The sequence below is a fragment of the Pinus tabuliformis genome, chromosome J (assembly GCF_031772625.1).
Source record: "Pinus tabuliformis cultivar Carrire ecotype Pingquan chromosome J, CPIR1, whole genome shotgun sequence".
Lineage (NCBI taxonomy): Eukaryota > Viridiplantae > Streptophyta > Pinopsida > Pinales > Pinaceae > Pinus > Pinus tabuliformis.
The window spans coordinates 1547450323-1547470983 of NC_142295.1; positions in this window are offsets into that span (position 1 = coordinate 1547450323).

Sequence of the window (20661 nt, forward strand, 5' to 3'; positions counted from 1 at the left end):
ACCTCCCTTAGCTGAAAACTCATGAAAATGGATCAACTCATAAAAAATGGAACACAGCAGTGGCATTTAGACTAGCACACTCTCATGGATACTTCTCTGGTCATCTGTAGAAAATATGGAGCATTGCAGCAAGCATAGTACGACATATTTGGCATGTAAAAAAGTCGATCATGAAAGATGATTAACCTGCTGCAGCAGGAGGCTAACAGTGGCTCCACTTGGGGATGGCTTTTCCTTGTGACAAGCCAAGAACAGTAGGTCAGACTGCCTTGTATTCAGTTTTTGCTGTGCTCTGCAAAATTCCCTTGGTTGGCTGCCTTATTGATCCTACCAACCTACCTACCCTAACCAGCACTTATTTTGCTGTTAGGTGAAGTGAAATAGCCAATGCAGCCACTTAAGCAATAAAAACATGAGTGGGCTTTGTTGCTTGTGTTTGCTAGTGAGACCAACTGAGATCTTGCAATCTGATGTGGCTTTGTTAATCTTTGAGAAGATTAGGAAGCTACTGATCTCCTTTGCTGAACCTAAAGACTGTAAAAAAGGGTCCTGCAACATATATACAATAGTGCTGAGCTGAAATAAACAACTGTACAAAGGTTTAGGATCGTTATCATGCCTTGGAATGTGGAAACCATCAACATTTTGATACTGAGCCTTGCAGCCTGCTAATGGAGAAGAGCACTGACTTATTTCATCGCTCAGCCTGCCATCTAATGGATTGCACAAAACTTGGAGCGATACTTGCAACTCATTACAAACAGGCTCAGATGGCACTTGACAGATTTGCACTTACTGCTCCTCCTTTTCTTTAAATAATTCAAATGATTCAAAACAAAGCGGCAGAGAATCATCTGGGACTTCTTGATCACATGATGCTGCTTCCGAGTCTTCTTCTTCAATCTGACATTCAATGGAACTCTGGGGCTGCAAATCTAGAGGTAATGCATTAGGAGCAAGGATTTGACTCTCCTCTAGATGGCCAATATCAACACTTGATGATACTTGGTTACAAACTGCATGATAATTATCCTTGATAAACTAAAAAGATTCAAAACAAAAAGGTAAAGTTCCTTCCCTGAAATCAAAATTCTTTGCTTTTTCCACCTCCTCTTCATAGCTGAAATAGGCAAGCTGACCACTAGGTTCAGGCTGCTGATCCTGAACTGTGCTTTCTGCCAAAATAGGCTCTGACTCCTCTGCAAGGCTGATTTGGACATTGGGTGCATAATCTTCATCATATTGGTGATATTTGGGCAGACAACTGAAAGAAGGAGAGCAATTATCCTCATACAATAGAATGGGAGATTCATCCATATATTGCTCAGAAACTGAAGTTTCATCTTTGCAAGTAGTTTTTCTCTCTGCTCTTGCTCTGTTTCACTTGGCAATCAGATTTGCCTCCACACTAGCAGCTATATTCTGCATGTCTGCTAAGCTTTGAGGGGCTCTTTCCCTCAGTTGATATGCCATGTCGGTATCAAAACCATCTGGGAATTTATACATAGCAAGATCAGGTGGAGGTCTGAGGTTCTGTGGGATTGCATTATAAACATTATTAAATCTTGCACAATAGTCGAAGACAGCCTCTTGAGGGCCTCTTTTGATAGTATCATATTCTGATAATATGTGCAGGGGATCCTTCTTTTTCTCCCATCTGTTAAGGAATGTTTGGTAAAGAGCCTCTGGATCAGCTATGGAATTTGCAGGAAGAGCTCTAAACCAGGGCCTAACATCACCTCTGAGACTTTGGACAAAAATCTTCATTCTTATAGCATCATCATCTATTTCATAAATCTCAAAATAGTCTTGCATTTTTTTGGTATGTTGCAGGGCTGTGTAAGACCCAGTTCCCTCAAAATAAGTGATTTTAGTTTGGTAATCCTGAGGCATAGCTCCAGGATTAGCAGGTAATTGTAAAGGTGTGTAACGATTCGCCATATTTTCCAGGAAAAATGGAACAGCAGGAAGAAATAGAACAACGGGAACAACGGGGATGGAAGAGGAAATAATAGAAGGAGTTGGAATATAGCTTTGTTGAAATGTTTCAGAGGAAACTTAAAGATTTTCTCTTTCAGGTTTGTTCCTCCAGTGGAGTCTTGATTGAAAATGATGTGGAGTCTCCAGGTGGATGACTTAACTTTGAAGTGCCTAATCTCTGTCCACCATCAAAGATCAGAACTAAACATGAAAAAGTTCTGAAGAAAAGGAGCACTTTCTCCAGAAAACGAGATTTGTCCCCAGCGGAGTCGCCATTATGTTATCACTCAGGTTGTCCTTAAAGCTCCTTAAAGGATACGGCTGAGGTAACCACAAACCAATCTTTGGACTACAGGTCCTAGCCTACCTGCAATCAGAGAGGGCTCTCTCTTTAAAATTTAGCTTTGTTTTGGGTTGATTTTAGGCTATCTATGATTTTCTTGGGTTTTGTTTTCATTTTGGTGGGATGGAGGATTCTTTCAAACAGAGTTGGGATGCATAGTGTGAGAAGTTCAAACCATTGGGCATGGAGTCGTGGATTAGGCTTGCTGTTGCGTTTTCTTGGTCACAAGAGGAATACAGAGCAGGATAGCTACACATAAAACAATATCTAGCTAGAATAAAGATGGAACGAAGGTCAGTGAATGAAAGGCAACTAAGTAGCTCTCATTCTGCTAACAGAGGGAAGGTGAATGAACATTTATATAGGAGCAATCAAGGATTCCTAAACAACATTCATATATGAAGGAACTAGTGTAAATATGAGCAAATCAGTATTCATATTCAGGACTAATTCAGAGGAAAACATAGATAAAGCACAGAAATTGAGAACAGAATACAACTAAGTGAGCTCTGAACTATTCTTTCTTTCTGCTATTTAGATAGTGAAACCATGATGGCATAAAACATATAAACTATAAAAAGAGATAAGAAACACTTATTGGGCTATGTAGAAGCGTTAGGATTCCATAGTCACTCTTCAGACATTAAAGCACAACAGTCAGTTCATCTCCCAAACATTCCAGCGATCTTTGTTATAGAGACTCTCAGAAAATACAATGCAAGTCTAGAGGAAGTTATCGACCAACCAACCCTTTAAACAATGCTCAGGGTGGTTTATATAGGAAAAATATCTACAATAAACAGATCTCAGACAAATCTGATGAAATAACTGCTTCTAACCTAATCTGTACTGAAATAAATGCACAAAATATCTATCTAAGTTGCACTGGAGGCAGCAGCATTCAACATGAGTAAATATGGTGTCCTTTGAGCTCTACGCTGGCCAATTTATCATAACTGTTCTTTAACACTTGTTCTGCTTCTTTATATTCGGCTTTCCTGCTCTTGGGTGGCCTTAACGTGCATTAACTGTGATCTGGTGAGCTTTGAATGGACTTTGCCACTTTCTTTGACTTTGATGGAGGCTTTTCAATGTTCATCTACCTTGGAAATAAAGATTTCCACTAAAAAACATTAATTGATACACTTTGCCGCAACACTGATACTCTTTTACTGAATGTGGGCTCTTTCTCACCGCTGATATTCTTTAAACTATCCCATTGCCCCCCTCTGCCTTTTAATGCAAAAATAAGTGCTGCTAATGTCCTCCATGGCCTTTGGGTGTAATCGACGCTTGGCCGATCAAAAATAGCATTAAACCTTGCAAAAAATGCCGCAAAAAGGAGGATTTGTATGCTCCTGACTGTATCGAGGCTGAAATTGGCTATCTGAAGCAAAACTGGGCCTTGGAGCAGATCTCAGAAAGCTTAGGGATGCATGAATTCCCTTATCGAGAGCCGGGCGTGGGCATATATGTGAAAATATGAACGAATGCCGCCTTTTCTTTTACATAGAAAAAGACCAATTTCTATGTAAAATTCGTGAAAAACATAGGCGGGAGCGATACGGCGGGGTGACGTGTCAACCGTTGATTGGGTCGACGTGGACGAGCGACGTGGCGGATAGGTCGGGAACATGGCGGAATGGAAGTTGACGTAACGTTGATGCGGCAATGGCGTGGAGTGGAAAGGGAGAGCGGTAAGCGGTATTATCGGACCGCTTTTGGTACAGGCCCGGTTTGTGTCGGAAGCCGCCCGATCCAACAAGAATTTGACACGCACCTCAAGCCCTACGTCATCCTCTGACACTTTTCGGGTGCTAAAGGACGGCGATCGGGGGCGGTCCGAAATCACCGAGAACCGTCGAATGGGAGGGCCTGGATCCGACAGATGACGGGACGCAGAGATGGCAGAGCGATTACTGTTCATAAGATTGAATGCTGGTCGTTGGATCCAGCGCGGGCCGATCCAACGGCTGGCGCTAAATCGCATCGGGGCAGACCATTGGTCCCAACACATAAAACCTCCGAAATGCCGCGGACCCGAAATGCTTATATGCCCTTTCTTTATGGAGATCGGGTTCAGTCCGTTGGCGATTTCATATCGGCGGATTTAAACAAAATCAATATGCGGACCCGAAATCCCTTAAAACTGCCCTTTATAACTTTTCGGCTCCGCTGGTCGGAGCAGTATATGGGGTGATGCGAAGTGGGGCGCCGTGCGACAAGATCTGGGCCGTCAGATCTGGGGCCCGATCCAACGGTCCTGGATCCGTCGGCGAATTGGCAGTCGGAGGGACCAGAGGGCGGCACATATGGAATCGCCGAACTGCGCGGACCCGATATACTATTACTAGTCCACTTTATGTGTTTTCAGGTCCAGCCCATCGGCACTATGCCCCATGCCTTGAGACTTAGCCATTTTCGCTTATATATGCCACTGCCACCTCCCGATAGCGATATCGCATCGGAGGGGGATCAAACAGATCTTTATCTCATCGGAGCACGCTTTCTATGAAAAGGCAAGGCAAATGAATTCGTAGGGGTAGCCTTTGGTGTTTCGGATGGATTCTAAGGCATCGGAAGGGGTCCGATAGCCATAAAGGGAGAATTTTATCATTTTTTTGAAGGTTTTTCATGGTTTTTGCATGCTTTTTGGCAACTTTCATGCCTTGGAAGGAGTCCAAAGGCATTTAGGAGGAATGTGATGTGTTTTGAGAGGGTTTAGTGGCCAAAGAGGGTTTCCTGCCTTATAAAGGCAAACCAAGGCCAAAGGGATGATTTTTATACATATGAAGGTAAATTATGCAAAGGAATAAGTCCTTTTGCATTTGGAAGATGGTTAGAGGGGGGCAGTGTGGGTTCTTGCTGAGTTTCTGATAAACTTAGCAATTCCCAAGGATGTATATGGTTATTTTTCAACCAGGGGGAAGAGATAAGTATACAAGGGAGTTATATACATAGTTTTAGTAGGGGAAGGGGAAATAGATAGGGAGTTACATAATTTAGTAGTTAATATGATAATGATGAGAAAAAGCGCTAAGAATGATGTCTTAGGCTATCAATGGGGAAAATGACTGATAGAAGGAGTATGAACATTCCTTGAGTGAAGCAGATCTTCACCAAGGCAAGTGATATGGAGAATGATGAAATTAAGAGGTATCAAGCAGATCTTGACCTCTTTTAGGGGAAGTTAATGAGTGATTTGGGGAGAGAGGAATAAGGGGAAATTAGTCATGCCTCGCTTGAAGTCCTCCAACTGAACAACTGCCTTCAATTTTGTGATATGATAGATATAACACTTGACGATATGAAATGGATCACAAGCCTTGATTCTGCAACCACAAAGCTACCTACCCGACCTACTTGCCTAGCATTTTCTCTTCTCTTTGGTTTGGGTGCACTTGAACTAGCATACCCAGCTTTTTGTTCTTTTCTTCTTGCTGTCCTCCTATCTACAACTACACTTATTGCATCCAGGGGCTCAGATTAAGCTGTTGAGCACCCTTGTTTCTCTACCTATTTACAGATCTGCCAAGATTAAACAGTTTGGACAGATGTTTATTCTCTATATTCTAAAATAGGAAATTGAAACCTAGGGAGACCAAGATTAAGCTGTTTAGACCTCCCTTAGCTGAAAACTCATGAAAATGGATCAACTCATCAAAAATGGAACATAGCAGTGGCATTTAGACTAGCACACTCTCATGGATACTTCTCTGGTCATCTGTAGCAAATATGGAGCATTGCAGCAAGCATAGTACGACATATTTGGCATGTAAAAAAGTCGATCATGAAAGATGAGTAACCTGCTGCAGCAGGAGGCTAACAGGAACAATGTCCCCCATGCCACTGGTCGTTGGCCACCTCCTCGTGGCATGACGTGTGCCCATCGTGTGGCCCTAGTCTCACATGGTCTGGGAAAATCCAAATCCATGTCCTGTAACTGCAGTGTCGGCACCTGCTCCAGCATGAGTGGGACTAAGATGGATCCATAACCAAACTGCTTCGTCTCTCCTCAACAGTAGTTAGTGAGTTTCCCTTCATATTCGCTGTCACCATTTCTGCCCAGTTAAACATGGTTGGATTGAGACATTCGAGAGCCAGCCGGAGATGGGTCTTTGAAGCCTCATGTTGGGCTTGGGAGCCTGTTGCCCATGTCATCATGAAAAGCATAGCACGAAGGACTACATCGTCCACTGTTGGGATCACCATCTTCCCACTCCTCGTCTTGCGTGCCCGTGGGTAGACTTGAGCCATCAGCATCTCTAAGGAATCACCCCCGGGTCGTTGCCCCTCCAAAATGGGCCTCTCACCTCGACAGGACAGCCCAGTCAAAAAATATATGTCTGTAGCATCAAACATGATATCCCGGCCTCGAATGATGAATTTCCAATCTGTGGAATTCCAGGCCCAGATCAGTAGCTCCAACAAATCAGGTTGTGATCAAAGATGCAGAGTTAGGAAGAATTTGAGCAATCTGCATGCCCGTAATGCATTTTGGCACCCCGCATCGGCGAAAGCTTCTATGTCATTGTCATCATGCATCCAGACAAACACCATTGTCACCTGCATGATGAGAAAAAGCGAATTAGCACTTTGTTCCCGAAATTCAATGCGTAATTTGCATAAAAAATAAGTTTTCGTCATCATCACGTCTGTTTTTAAAACAGACGCGAGGTCTTTAGTTCATTTTTTTATCGATCATTGCGGAAGTACACCACTTTTTCGCGATGATCAGAGCACTCTATGTGTCAATTTTTTCAGTCATCATGGACTCGAAGTCTATAACTGCGATGACCGAGCGGCGTAACTCGGTTCAAAAACCCGCCCAAATTAACACATTTAACGTTCAAAATGCATGAAAAAGGTATGGAATTGAAGCACAGGACAAGGACTACTTACCTGGAACAATTTTTGGGGTGAATGATGGACGATCAAAGCCGAATTTAGCTCGCCAACTTTGGTACTCCAAAATGCTCCACAATGAAATGAACAGTAACTATGGTAAAAATGGTTGGATTAACCCCTTTTTATAGTAATTTTTGGAAATTAAAAAATTATATTTTATAAATGTGGGTTTTTTTCTCATTGTTTCGCCACATGGTTAGTTAAATTTTGGCTTTTTAGCTATGTATATTGTTCATTTTATCTTGAATGGGTTTACATGTGACGTGTTTTTGTGTAGAGCTACAAGTAGCGGAGTTATGACAATTTCGTATACACTTGATCCATAAAGTCGTCTTTAAGCTCTTTTTCGGCTTGAAAAATGAAAAGATAGCCGAGTTTTCCTCTTGACTCGTTAAAAGAAACAAGAGGAAGTCACCTTTAATCTCTTTTCTGACCATTTAAACACAAAAATATTGTCGGGCCTTTGTCGTTTGAAGCTCGTTATTAGTTACAAAATGACGTGCTTCTGACCGCTTTTCTACTTTTTCGGGTCAAAGTCACTAGTTATGAAAAGTAGTCCTCAATTGTAATGGTCGGGCGGTTCTTTCAAGTATCATTTTATACTTTTTCGGGCTCGAGAGACACAAATCTACGAAAAAAGACCCCACCTGGAGTTTTCCTTTCTGTGTCTTTTTCAAACTCTCTAAATATGAAAAAGACACCGAGTTTTACCTATGTAGGACTTGTTAAAACCTAACGACATTGGACTCGTCACCATGATGAGACTCGAGCTTCTGCTTCCTAGGGCTTGTTAAATTATTACTAGGTTGGACTTAACAGCAGGTTTATCATGGATTGTCTATGGCATCTAGTCACTCTTGAACATCGACACTTTTTCTTCTTGTCCTGTTGGGACATCCATACATCGTCATTTGGCCTTTCGCGGGTTTGGGTTATCATTCTAGCCTCATTCCATCTGATTCATGTTGTCTCCTTCGAGCCTCTAATCCCTTGGTGTCTGAATGCTGCCACCCCCCTCCAGAGTCGTGTCGCCGACATGTTCAAGAGTATAATCCTTCTGCAGTTTACACCCTCGCCTTCTCCTCTGATACTCTATTTCGACATCTACTGCTTGTTCCTTATCTCGTGTCGTTGATGGGGGAAACATTATGGCCCTCCTACGATGGGTTGTCTCCTATTGTTACACAGTAATTTGTCACTGTCTCCCTGTCAGTCTTCCCACTGTGTCATGAGTTCAAATTAATCATGCTCATGTTCTCTAATGTTGCCAAATGACCCACTTTGCCAAAGTTTTACTATCATTGCGACTGTTGTTAAAATAACCACGCTGACAGGCGCTTCATAACAGACGGAATGCGCTGCCAGCGCGGAAGCACACGCGTTTTCTGTGCTGGTCGAATTTCATGAGCCAGTGTGTCTGTTATTCATATCTGATCGCGCTAACATGACCTTCCCTGTTGTTCAACTGCGATGTCAGTGCTCCAGTGCAGTTATGGACCCGCGCTGATCCAGTTTGGGCAAGTTTATTCTAACAGCTGGCCTTCCAGATGACTCCAGACCTGGTTGTTGGCCTTGTAAATGTCGCCCTCCCTTCTCTGGCATGTCTGTTTCGTCATTTGAGCCACTTTCCTTGGAGATAAGCTCATCCTCCCACCATTCATGGAGACTCCTTCTCCTATTTATGCCTCTACCATTGCCATGAGCAGCTAGTTTGGATAGTTTGGAATTGATAGTGCTTAGAGTGCTGCTGCTAGTGTGTGAAATTGATAGGTAGTTGGTGTGACAAGTGTGGGATTGATAGAGAGCTCAAGGAAGGTTGTGAAGTGTTCCTTTCTTGTGTAAACTTGTGTGAGAGAGAGTTTTTTGTCTTGGGAGATCTACCTCCAAGGGTGAATGCTTAAGAGACTTGCTGGCTGAACCCTCTTGAGAAGGATTCGATGTCAGAACTTTGGTTGTACTCTTCTCTGTTATTTATTAATAATAGATGACTATCATTATGGTTCCACTCACATTGTTTCATGTTTGATGTTGAGTTATATCTTTTCTGACCAATATATAATTGCATCTACTAGATTTTACCCTTGTTTTCGTGTTGTTCTTTGCATGTGCAGGTATCTCATCACGGAGATCATGTGGATCGTGACTGGCCAAAGCAAAAGAACGAAGGCGACATCCCTTCGACGAACACTAGCGTTGGAATCCAAGTAGGTTCTCGCCATCTACTTTCTATTTGCAATTAGGAACTTGCATGATAGCATTGTGTGATTGTTGCTAGACCCAGTCTAGGCTAGTAGGGATCGTCTCTGTCCGCAGAGAGGATTTACCTCCTTAACAATTTGGTGACTCATCTCTGTCCGCAGAGATGCCCGGCATCAACCCTAGTATAGTGGTGCACGAGATACCCACGTATCCAGGAGCCAAGCCTGTTTGTCAGCGCCTGCGCCCTGTGCACCCCTGAAAAACCGCCGCCATCAAAGCAGAAGTCGAACAGCTTCTCAAGGCTGTTTTCATTTACCCCATTCCACTGACGGATTGGGTTTCTAATATAGTTCCTGTGAACAAAAATCAGGGCACTATTCGAGTCTGTGTTGATTACCATGATATCAATCGTGCTTGCCCTAAGGATAACTTCCCTACACCCTTCATCGATCAGCTTATTGATGAGTGTGCAGGAAGCGAAATTTACTCGTTCATGGATGGTTTTTCTGGATATAACCAGATCAACATCGCGTCCGCTGATCAACATAAGACGGCTTTTATCTATCCTTGGGGCACTTTTGCCTATAAGAAGCTCCCTTTCGGTTAAAAAAATGCCGGCGCTACCTTCCAACGTGCAATGTCCTATGCCTTTCATGATATTCGGCACATTGTGCAACCGTATCTGGATGACCTTCCAGCTCATTCGGCTAAGCGTCAAGACCATCCCTCCCATCTTCGCGAAATTTTTCTCCGCTGTCGACACTACCGTATTAGACTTAATCCTCATAAATGTGTCTTCTGCATTGAATCTGGCTGACTACTCGGGTTTATCGTCTCCCGAGAAGGCATCTGTTTGGATCCCCTCAAAGTCGAGGCCATCCTGAATCTTCCTCCCCCTGCTTCTTTGTAGCAGTTGTAGAGTTTGCAGGGCAAAGCAAATTTCCTCAGACGATTCATTCCGAACTATGCCGAGGTGGCCAAGGGTTTCACACGGTTGTTGAAGCGAGACACACCCTTCCATTGGGATGCTATCGCTCAGGAGTCTTTTGAGCGACTCAAGCGCCTCCTTGTCTCTGCTCCCTTGTTGCGACCTCTGAACTACCACCGTGATTACACTCTCTATCTGGCCGCCGCCGATACCACTATCGACATGGTTCTAGTGCAAGATGATGACGATGGCAATGAGCACGTTATCTATTACCTCAGCCACAACCTCCTAGATACGGAAACTCGCTACGCTTACATTGAGAAGTTGGCATTGGCCACTGTGTGTGCTGTCCAACGCTTCCGGCATTATATCCTGTTGCGCACCACAACCGTGATTTCTGACTGCAACCCGATGACGTACATTTTGTCGCGTCAGTTGCTGGGGGGCAAATACTCAAAGTGGATCGTAATCCTCCAAGAGTTTGACTTGGAATTTACTGTTGCCAAGTCTAAGAAATCTCTGGTCTTTACTGAATTGCTCTGCTCTTTGCCATCTCCTTCTGCACCCTCTCTTTCAGAAGATCATATCCCGGACGAAACTCTTTTTCTGATCAGCACCCTCGATCCTTGGTACGGGGATATTATTATTTATTTACAAACCTCCTCGTTCCGCCCCGCTCTATCCAAAGATGCTCGGCGGCGGATCCGCCATCAATCTCAACCCTATCAGATCATAGGGGACACCCTGTACCACCTCGGCATTGACTCCGTTCTCCGCCGATGTCTTACCCTCGAGGAAGCTGAGAGAGTCCTAAATGACTGCCACTCTGGCGCCTGTGGTGGCCACATGTCCGGATATGCCACAGCTCAAAAAATCCTTCGTGCTGGTTATTCCTGGCCCTCCATTTTTAAGGATTGTATTCTTGCTGTCCGCTCATGTCATGCATGCCAGATATACCAGCGGAAGATGCGTGCGCCACCAGCCCCGCTGCACCCTGTCGTGACCATAGGCCCTTTTGCAAAATGGGGCATTGATTATACAACCTATAAGCCTCGCTCAGCCAGGGGGCATGGGTTTATTATCGTTGCCGTCGACTACTTCACAAAATGGGCCGAGGCGATGCCCACATTAAACGAAGACGGTCATACAGCAGCGCAGTTTCTGTTCAATCATGTTATTACGCGATTCGGAGTTCCACAGGCCATCGTCACAGATCACGGAAAACATTTCCGTAATCACATGATGACAGAGTTGACAAACCAACTAGGCTTACGGCATGATAGTTCAACCCCGTACTATCCTCAATCCAACGGCCAGGTTGAAGCCGTTAACAAGATTTTGGTAACGATGCTTCAACGCACTGTTGACATGCATAAGTCTAATTGGCATCTGATGTTGTTTCCTGCCTTGTGGGCCTACCGAACCTCTGTGAAGGATGCCACCGGTTTCACTCCATTTCAACTAGTTTACGGACTGGAGGCTACCCTTCCCATAGAATGTGAAATTCCTTCGTTGAAAATAGCCATCAAGTTGCTTCCCAACACTACCCCGGTAGAGGAATGGCTTCTTTATCTAGAACGGTTAGACGAGACCCCTCGCTTAGCCTCTCTAACCATCGAAGCTCAAAAGAAGAGAGTCAAAACTCATTTTGACCAAACCATTCATCCTCGTTCCTTTGTTGAGGGAGATCTTGTCCTGCTATACGACCAAGCAAATGACAAGCTGGGGGCAGGCAAACTCGAGCCCATGTGGCTAGGCCCTTATATTGTAAAGAGAGTGTTGCAAAAAGGGGCATACGAGCTAGTTGACTATGAAGGTAATCCTCTTGATAAGCCTCGCAATGGATTGTACTTGAAAAAGTACTATGCCTGATTCATGCGCTTCAATTCATACATGTGTGTGTCTTAGCAAGTGTGTGTGTGTGTGTATGTTTTCATGTTTTTGGCTTGGTGTGAAAAGCGTGATTTCTTCTCATTGTGTTTTTGCTTCTTGTGCAGATGTCAGGTGCACCTTATATTGGTTTCGCTGATGGTGCCTGCCGCAGCACTCATAATTTGTCCTCTGCGGCGTGGGTGATCTACGATCCTCACGGTGAATTGATAGATCTTCAAGGTGTGTGTTTAGGTTGTACTACAAACAATGTCACTGAATATAGTGCTATTATTGAATTATTAGCCGAGGAGATTAATCTCAATATTCGTACATTGCTTGTTAAACTAGACTCTCAACTTGTCGTCCATCAGCTCAATGGGCGGTATTCCGTCAAAGACCGTCACATTTTAAGGCTGTACTTACGTGTTAAATTGTTAGAAAGGAATTTTGACTTTATCACATATCAGCATATTCCACGACAATTAAACACATTATCTGATGCATTGGCTAATCATGTATTAGATAGACATTTGCGTAATTTATAAATCAAACATTATACAAGAAAGCACATAAAAACACAATAATAAACCATAGGAATATGTATATATATATATATATATATATATATATATATATATATATATATATATATATATATATATATCGTGTGGCGCACCAAGGCGCTCAAAAAATAAGTGTATATGTCTAGATAAAGCCTGTGTTCTTGGTACATCCGAGACACATGTCTCTCAAAAAACGTTCAGTAGGAAATAAAGACCTAGATGTCTACTGTGATGGGTTATGCTCTCTATAATTTGCAGCCGCCCGTGCCACCCGCCTCAAGAGGCGGTGCATCCTGGGTTCTACCCCCACTGTATGGATCTGAGATGCTATGGGAACCTCCTCTATCCCCTGGTAATCCGGAATCCGTACCAGTAAGCCCTCAAGGTTCTGTATCACAGTCTCCATCGTATCGACTCCTGGAGGAGCCAGGGCTAGAGCTCCAACGCCCTGTGCATCTCTCCATGCCTCTGGGGCCAAACCAAGGGGTCTCGCTGGTACTACATCTGCATACCATAGCATTTATCGTCAAGACATGTACATAAAAAATCAAAAACATTACAAAAATGAAAACTTAAAAAGAGATCAAGTGGCTTACCACCATCGTCCCAATGCTCTCCGGCAGGCAATGGCATGTCAGGGTCTCCACGGAAGTCTATGCCTGCATATGGCCAGTCCTCCACAAAAATAGTCTGCCGATCCAGCCACTCTCGGAAATATACTCCCCATGCCACTGGTCTGCCGCCACCTCCTTGTGGCATGACATGGCCCCATCGACTAGCCCTCATCTCTCGGGGGCCTCTGGGAGGATCCATGACCATGTCCTATAGCTGTAATGCCGGTACCCGCTCCAGCATGAGCGGGAGTAAAATCGACCCATAGCCAAACTGCTTCGACTCACCACGTCGGCAGTTGCTCAACTGTCTCTTCATACTGGTTGTTACTGCTGCTGCCCAGTTGAATATAGTGGGATTCAAACATTCGAGAGCCAATAGCAGATGGGTCTTCGAAGCCTCGTGATTGGCCAAGGAGCCCACTGCTTGAGTCACCATGAAGAGTATGGTTCGAAGGACGATGTCCTCCACCGTAGGAATAGCTACCTTCCCACTCCGCGTTTTGCATGCCTGTGGGCACACCCGGGCCATCAGCATATCCAGAGTTTCACCACTGGGTCGCTACCCCTCCAGAATGGGCATCTCACCTCGATGTGATAACCCAGTCAAAAAATAGATATCTGTATAGTCGAACTCGATATCTCGGCCTCGAATCACAAACTTCCCATCAACGGGATTCTAGGCTCTGATTAGGAACTCGAGAAGGTCAGGTTGTGCTCGCAGGCGCGGAGTTAGGAAGAATTTGAGCAACCCACACGCCTGCATTGCATTATGGCACCTAGCATCGGCGAATGCCGCTATATCCTCATTATCATGAGCTCGCTCTTGCCAAACAAATGCCATTTTATCCTGCATGGTCACAAAAATTCATGAGGGTCTTGTCCATGAAATTTTTTACGTTCAATTTGTTAAAAAACTTGTTTCGCGGCGCCAGCGCAACTATTTTAAAAACAGTCGCGCTGATAATGGCATCCTTTGATATTTTTCTTGGGTCAGCGCGGAAGCACACGTGTTTTCCGCGCTGATCCGATGGTGGTCTGTGTAAATATTTTTTGATCAGCGCGGACCCGATAAGGAAATCCGCGCTGACCGAGAGCGAATTGAAGTTCAAAAAATTCGCCCAAACTAGCACTTCCCACCATGAAAATGCGGCTAAAATGCTTCAAAATGGAGTGCAGAAGAGGGTGAACCTACCTGGAACATATTGCAGGGTGGTTGATGTCCGCACAGGATGGAATTTGGTTCGTCAACCTCGCAGCTCCACAACGTCCTCCACGGCTCAAAATGGTAACAATGGTAAAAAACTTTTTTACCCCCCTATTTATGGTAAAATTTTATAATTAACTATTATTTTTCATAAAAATGGGTTTTTTGTGATGTTTTTACCATCTGCTTGGTGCCAATATAGTTCTCCTATGTTTTTATGCATGTGGCCCGTATTATCTCGAACAGATTTACGCGTGCGGTATTTCTTGTGCAGGTTACGACAGTTCAATACACACTTGATCCCGGAACATCGTCTTTAGGCTCTTTTTCTACGGAAAATAAGAAAAGATAGCCGAGTCCCCCTCTCGGCTCGTTAAAAGGAATGAGAGGCGGTCGCTTTTAAAGCTCTTTTTTTGACCGTTTAACCTAAAAAGATTGCCGGGTGTTTGTCGTTTTGAACTCGTTACTGGCTCCAAAACGACGTACTTCTGACCGCTTTTCTACTTTTTCGGGTCGAAATCACTACTTACGAAAAGTACTCCTCGATCGTACTGGTCGGGCGGTTCTTTCGGGCATTGTTCTATACTTTTTCGGGCTCGAGTGACACAACTTTACGAAAAAGGACCCCCCTGGAGTTTTCTTTTTTTTGTCTTTTCAGACTCTCTAAACAGGAAAAGACGTCGAGTTCCTCCTTTGTCAGACTCGTTAAAGCTTAATGACATCGGATTCTGTCGAAATGACGCTCACAAGCACATGCTATCCCCATCAAGCTTGTTAAAAATAACTGGGGTACTCGCCAGCAATGGTGGGGAAAATGGATCCATAATTATTGTCGTGTCGGCAGTATGTCGCTCTTGAACATGGTACTAGTCTGCATTTGTGTCTGGGTGGGGACCTCTCATCTTGTTTTACACCAGCCTCCATGGGTTTGGGGTATCCTATTTGGCCTCTCATCTACTCATTGCCTTGTCACCATGACCTCTGCTCATTTGATGTCAAATACTGCCAAGTCCACTGTCGTGTCGTCGATATGTTCAAGAGAAGTTGACCTCTGCAGAATTACAACCTCCCTCTGATACCTCACACAAAATATCTTATCCTTCTCTGTCTCGTGTCGATGATGTGGGAAGCATTATGGCCCACCTTCGATCAAGGTCACTTCCTGTCGACTTCAGCTCATTATCCAGGAAGGTGACTTAGAGACTCCCTTCAGGTGCCTTAGAGCCTGCATGCCTCCATGGCAGGTTCTTCGTGTTCGACGTGAGGTTTTCATCATTGGCCTCCGATCGAATGATTCTGTGGGTGTTCGACACCAGCTCATTGATTCACACGCCGCGGATTATACCTATAGTACCTTGAGGACCATTGTCATTATTGGTGGTACCTCTCGCGTCTGTTAACAGTTTTCATCATTGACTGGTAATCAGATGATGTTCATGCATGTTTGAATTCAGCTCATGTATTCACATGCTTGAACTTGTACTTTGTTCGGGTCGGGATGGAGCGCAAGACCCTAGATTTTGTCTGTTGCAATCCAAGTTGCAATTTTGTGGATTGTTATGATCATTACATGACTCATTCATCGATGGCTGTGACCATACCTTTATTATCATCATGGTCTCTCTAGCTGGGTGGCTGTGTCCATACCATAGACCTCTTTCGTATGTCTTTTGGATGGCTGCGCCCATGCCTGGACTACATGTAATTGATTATCAGAGATATCAGTTGTACATATGTTTGGGTTCTTCCTGGTGGTGTTCCAGTTTAGCGAGTTTTGTAAAGCATTTCACCCCTCCCACTCTCTCGGGCTTCATGCTTTAGGGGGCATCTGTTACACAGTAATTTGTCACTGTCTCCCTGTCAGTCTTCCCACTGTGTCATGAGTTCAAATTAATCATGCTCATGTTCTCTAATGTTGCCAAATGACCCACTTTGCCAAAGTTTTACTATCATCGCGACTGTTGTTAAAATAACTGTGCTGACAGGTGCTTCATAACAGATGGAATGCGCTGCCAGCGTGGAAGTACATGTGTTTTCCACGCTGGTCGAATTTCATGAGCCAGCGCGTCTGTTATTCATATCTGATCGCGCTGACATGACCTTCCCTGTTGTTCAGCTGCGATGTCAGCGCTCCAGTGCAGTTATGAACCCGCACTGATCCAGTTTGGGTGAGTTTATTCTAACAGCTGGCCTTCCAGATGACTCCAGACCTAGTTGTTGGCCTTGTAAATGTCACCCTCCCTTCTCTGGCATGTCTGTTTCGTCATTTGAGCCACTTTCCTTGGAGATAAGCTCATCCTCCCACCATTCATGTAGACTCCTTCTCCTATTTATGCCTCTACCATTGCCATGAGCAACTAGTTTGGATAGTTTGGAATTGATAGTGCTTAGAGTGTTGCTGCTAGTGTGTGAAATTGATAGGTAGTTGGTGTGACAAGTGTGGGATTGCTAGAGAGCTCAAGGAAGGTTGTGAAGTGTTCCTTTCTTGTGTAAACTTGTGTGAGAGAGAGTTTTTTGTCTTGGGAGATCTACCTCCAAGGGTGAATGCTTAAGAGACTTGCTGGCTAAACTCTCTTGAGAAGGATTCGATGTCAGAACTTTGGTTGTACTCTTCTCTGTTATTTATTAATAATAGATGACTATCATTATGGTTCCACTCTCATTGTTTCATGTTTGATGTTGAGTTATATCTTTTCTGACCGATATATAATTGCATCTACTAGATTTTACGCTTGTTTTCGTGTTGTTCTTTGCATGTGCAGGTATCTCATCACGGAGATCGTGTGGATTGTGACCGGCCAAAGCAAAGGAACGAAGGCGACATCCCTTCAACGAACACTAGCGTTGGAATCCAAGTAGGTTATCGCCATCTACTTTCTATTTGCAATTAGGAACTTGCGTGATAGCATTGTGTGATTGTTGCTAGACCCGGTCTGGGCTAGTAGGGATCGTCTATGTCCGCAAAGAGGATTTACCTCCTTAACACCTATGGACATCAGCTCATTATCCAAGAGATTGATTTAGAGATCTCCTTTGGTACCTTAGAGCTTGCATGCCTCAATGGCAAGTTCTTCGCACTTGACAGTTGACTTTCATCATTGGTCATCGATTGGGTGATTCCACGAGTGTTCGACTTCAGCTCCTTTTTCACACTTCGTGGATTGTGCTAGCTAGTACCTCGAGAACCATTGGCATTATTGGTGCTTTCTATCGCGCTTGTTAACGGTTCCATCATTGACTGGTAATCAAGCGATTTTCTATCATGCTTGACCTTAGCACATCTATTTGCATGCTAGAATTTGTACTATGATCGGATGGGTTCAAGACCCCGAACTCAGATTACACATGTTCGGGCTACGCGGATTGGTTTATGATTACATGACTCACTGATGGATGGCTACAACCATACTTGAGTCTTCATGGATGGCTGCGACCATACCTTTATCATTATCATGGTCTCATTAGCTGGATGGCTATGTCCATACCACAGTCCTATTTCGTATGTCTTTTGGATGGTTGCGCCCATGCCTAGACTACATGTATTTCATTATCATAGATATCAGTTTTACTTGAGTGCAGGTTCTTCCAAATGGTGTTACAGCTCAATCAATTTTGTAAAGCATTTCACCCCTCCCTCTCTCTTGGGCTTCATACTTTACGGGGCATCTATTACACAGTAATTTGTCATTGTCTTCATCCCAGTCATCCTACTGTGTCATGTGTCTAAAGTCATTCCTGCTCATGTTAGACAAATGCTCTCTGATGTTGCCAAATGACCCACTTTTCCTAAGTTATCTGCCTCATCACGTCATTTGGCTAAATAAATGCACTGAAAGGTGCTCCAAAATAGCCCAGAAGTGCTGCCATCGTGGAAGTACACTTGATTCCCGCAATGGTCCGATTTCATGTGCCAATGCAACTGTTGGTTGTAATCTTCGGCAATGACCTGACTAGCTACGTTACTCAAAAGCGATTTCAGTGCGGAAGATCAGTTATGTGCCCGCGATGATCTAGATTTGGCAAATTTGTTCCAACAATCGGCCTTCTAGATGACTCCAGACCTAGTTGTTGGCATAGTTTGTATCACCCTCCTTTCCTTGGCATGGTTGTTCCGTCATTTGTGCTACCTTCCTTGGAGATAAGCTCATTCTTCCACCCTTCATGGAGACTCCTTCTCCTATTTAAACTCTCACCATTGCTATGTGCTACTAGTTTTTAGAATGGTTGCTGATAGTTGGCTAGTAGAGCAGTGTTGTTAGTGTTTGTGAGTTTGCTAGATAGCTAGTGTGAGTGTGACAAGTGTGGGATTGTTGATAGCTTGAGGAAGGTTGTGAAGTGCCCTTAATCTTATGTAAAACTTGTGAGTGAGAGAGACTTGTATGTTGGGAGATCCATCTTCAAGGAGTGAATGCTTGAGGAACATGCTGGCCGGATCCCTCTGAGAAGGCTTATGACGTCAAGACTTTGGTTGTAAGCTTACTCTTATTTCATTATTAATGAAATCAATGATGTTTTCCTATGTCTTGTATGTAATGTACTTGATAGCTCATGACTTCTTAACTTTGTGAGTAAATAGATCATTGTTGTTCTGGTTACGTGCTTTGTTGTATTTCTTTTGCATTGTTTCAAGTTGCTTACTCATTAGGAAAAGGAAGCGGAAGCTAGAGCAGCGCAAAGAAACTCCATCGACCACCGGTTGAGGTAGGCCTCCAACTATGATTGTTTAAGGAAAGCTATTGTTGATCTATCATTGTTTGTGACTAGACCCACTCTAGGGCTAGAGGGGTTGCCTCTTTCCGCAGAGGGAACACTTTCCTACATTACAGTTTCCCTCACATAGAGGTTAGCAAAGCTACAGGAGGCAAAGGCACTAAAGGAACAGGTGGACGCAACTCAACGTAAGGAGGGAGTATTAAAGGCCAGATTGGGGCCTTGGCTAGAGAAAGCCTATGTGCTCATGACCTCCATTGAAGGGAAATTGGCTAGTCTGTAGGTGACACAGTAGAAAATATAGGCAGATAGCATAGGACCAGTGATGGAGTAGCTGGTCAAGCAGGCTAAGTAGGCGGCGATGTAGTGTACCGCCGAGGTTGTAGTAGTACATGTGGAGTTGAGAGGTCTTCACAGCAAGATCTTTGCATCGGCCGAGTGACTCAGGGAAAGTCACCACATTTTTGTTGGGGCCCTGTTGGGGAAGGGTCCCATAGGGTCAATTTTGGGGTTAAAAGCCCAAGTTTTGGGGCTAAAGGCCCAAGTTTTATATAAAGAATGTAAATTCTTCACATTTTGTGGTTGCGAAGCGCAAAGATGTAAATAGTCAAAAAGGGTTTTTTCCCTTAGTTTAGGTACCTTGTGTCAGCTTGATGAAATCCACCCCTGGTCTGTAGACCATGGGAATGTTTAAAAAGGGAGTCTTACAAGAGTCTAAGGGAGTTAAGTTCGAAGGAAGTTTGTGGGAAATTGATTGATGTAATGGATCTGTGAGAGCTAAGCACAAAGAGCCTTAGCATAGGAAGAGGCTCCGCACATAAGTGTGCAAATGCCTATGGTAGAAGTTTGCAGCTAAGTGTGTGGGCCCCTGCAGCTGTGTGGGCAAGAAAGTTAGAGTCTGTACTAGAGATCTAAACCATCAAAAAAGAGAATTATTATGGGGATATCTATGTATGAGTTGTTTTACTTCTATTATGAATGTATGTGGTTATGTTATGTTGAATACTGGGTTTATGATTTAACATTGTATTAATGCATGAATCTATGTGTTTTACTTTTTCATATGAATGCAAGTAAGAATATCCTTTTACACGAAGATAATCATAATACATGTTGAATTTAACCAATAATTAAGCTCATCTCGGTAGACACAGAAGTGAGAGTAATTATAGGGGTGCGTAAGCATCTGAATTACCTATTTAGGGTCCGCGAAGGATGATCATAGACCTTAGTGAAGGTTTCAAAGCCAAATAAGAGAAGTACATTGATAAGCCATAAAAGGCTTATCGGTCTATGCCAAGTAAGGGTTCGTATATAAAACAACATCACAACTATCTCAA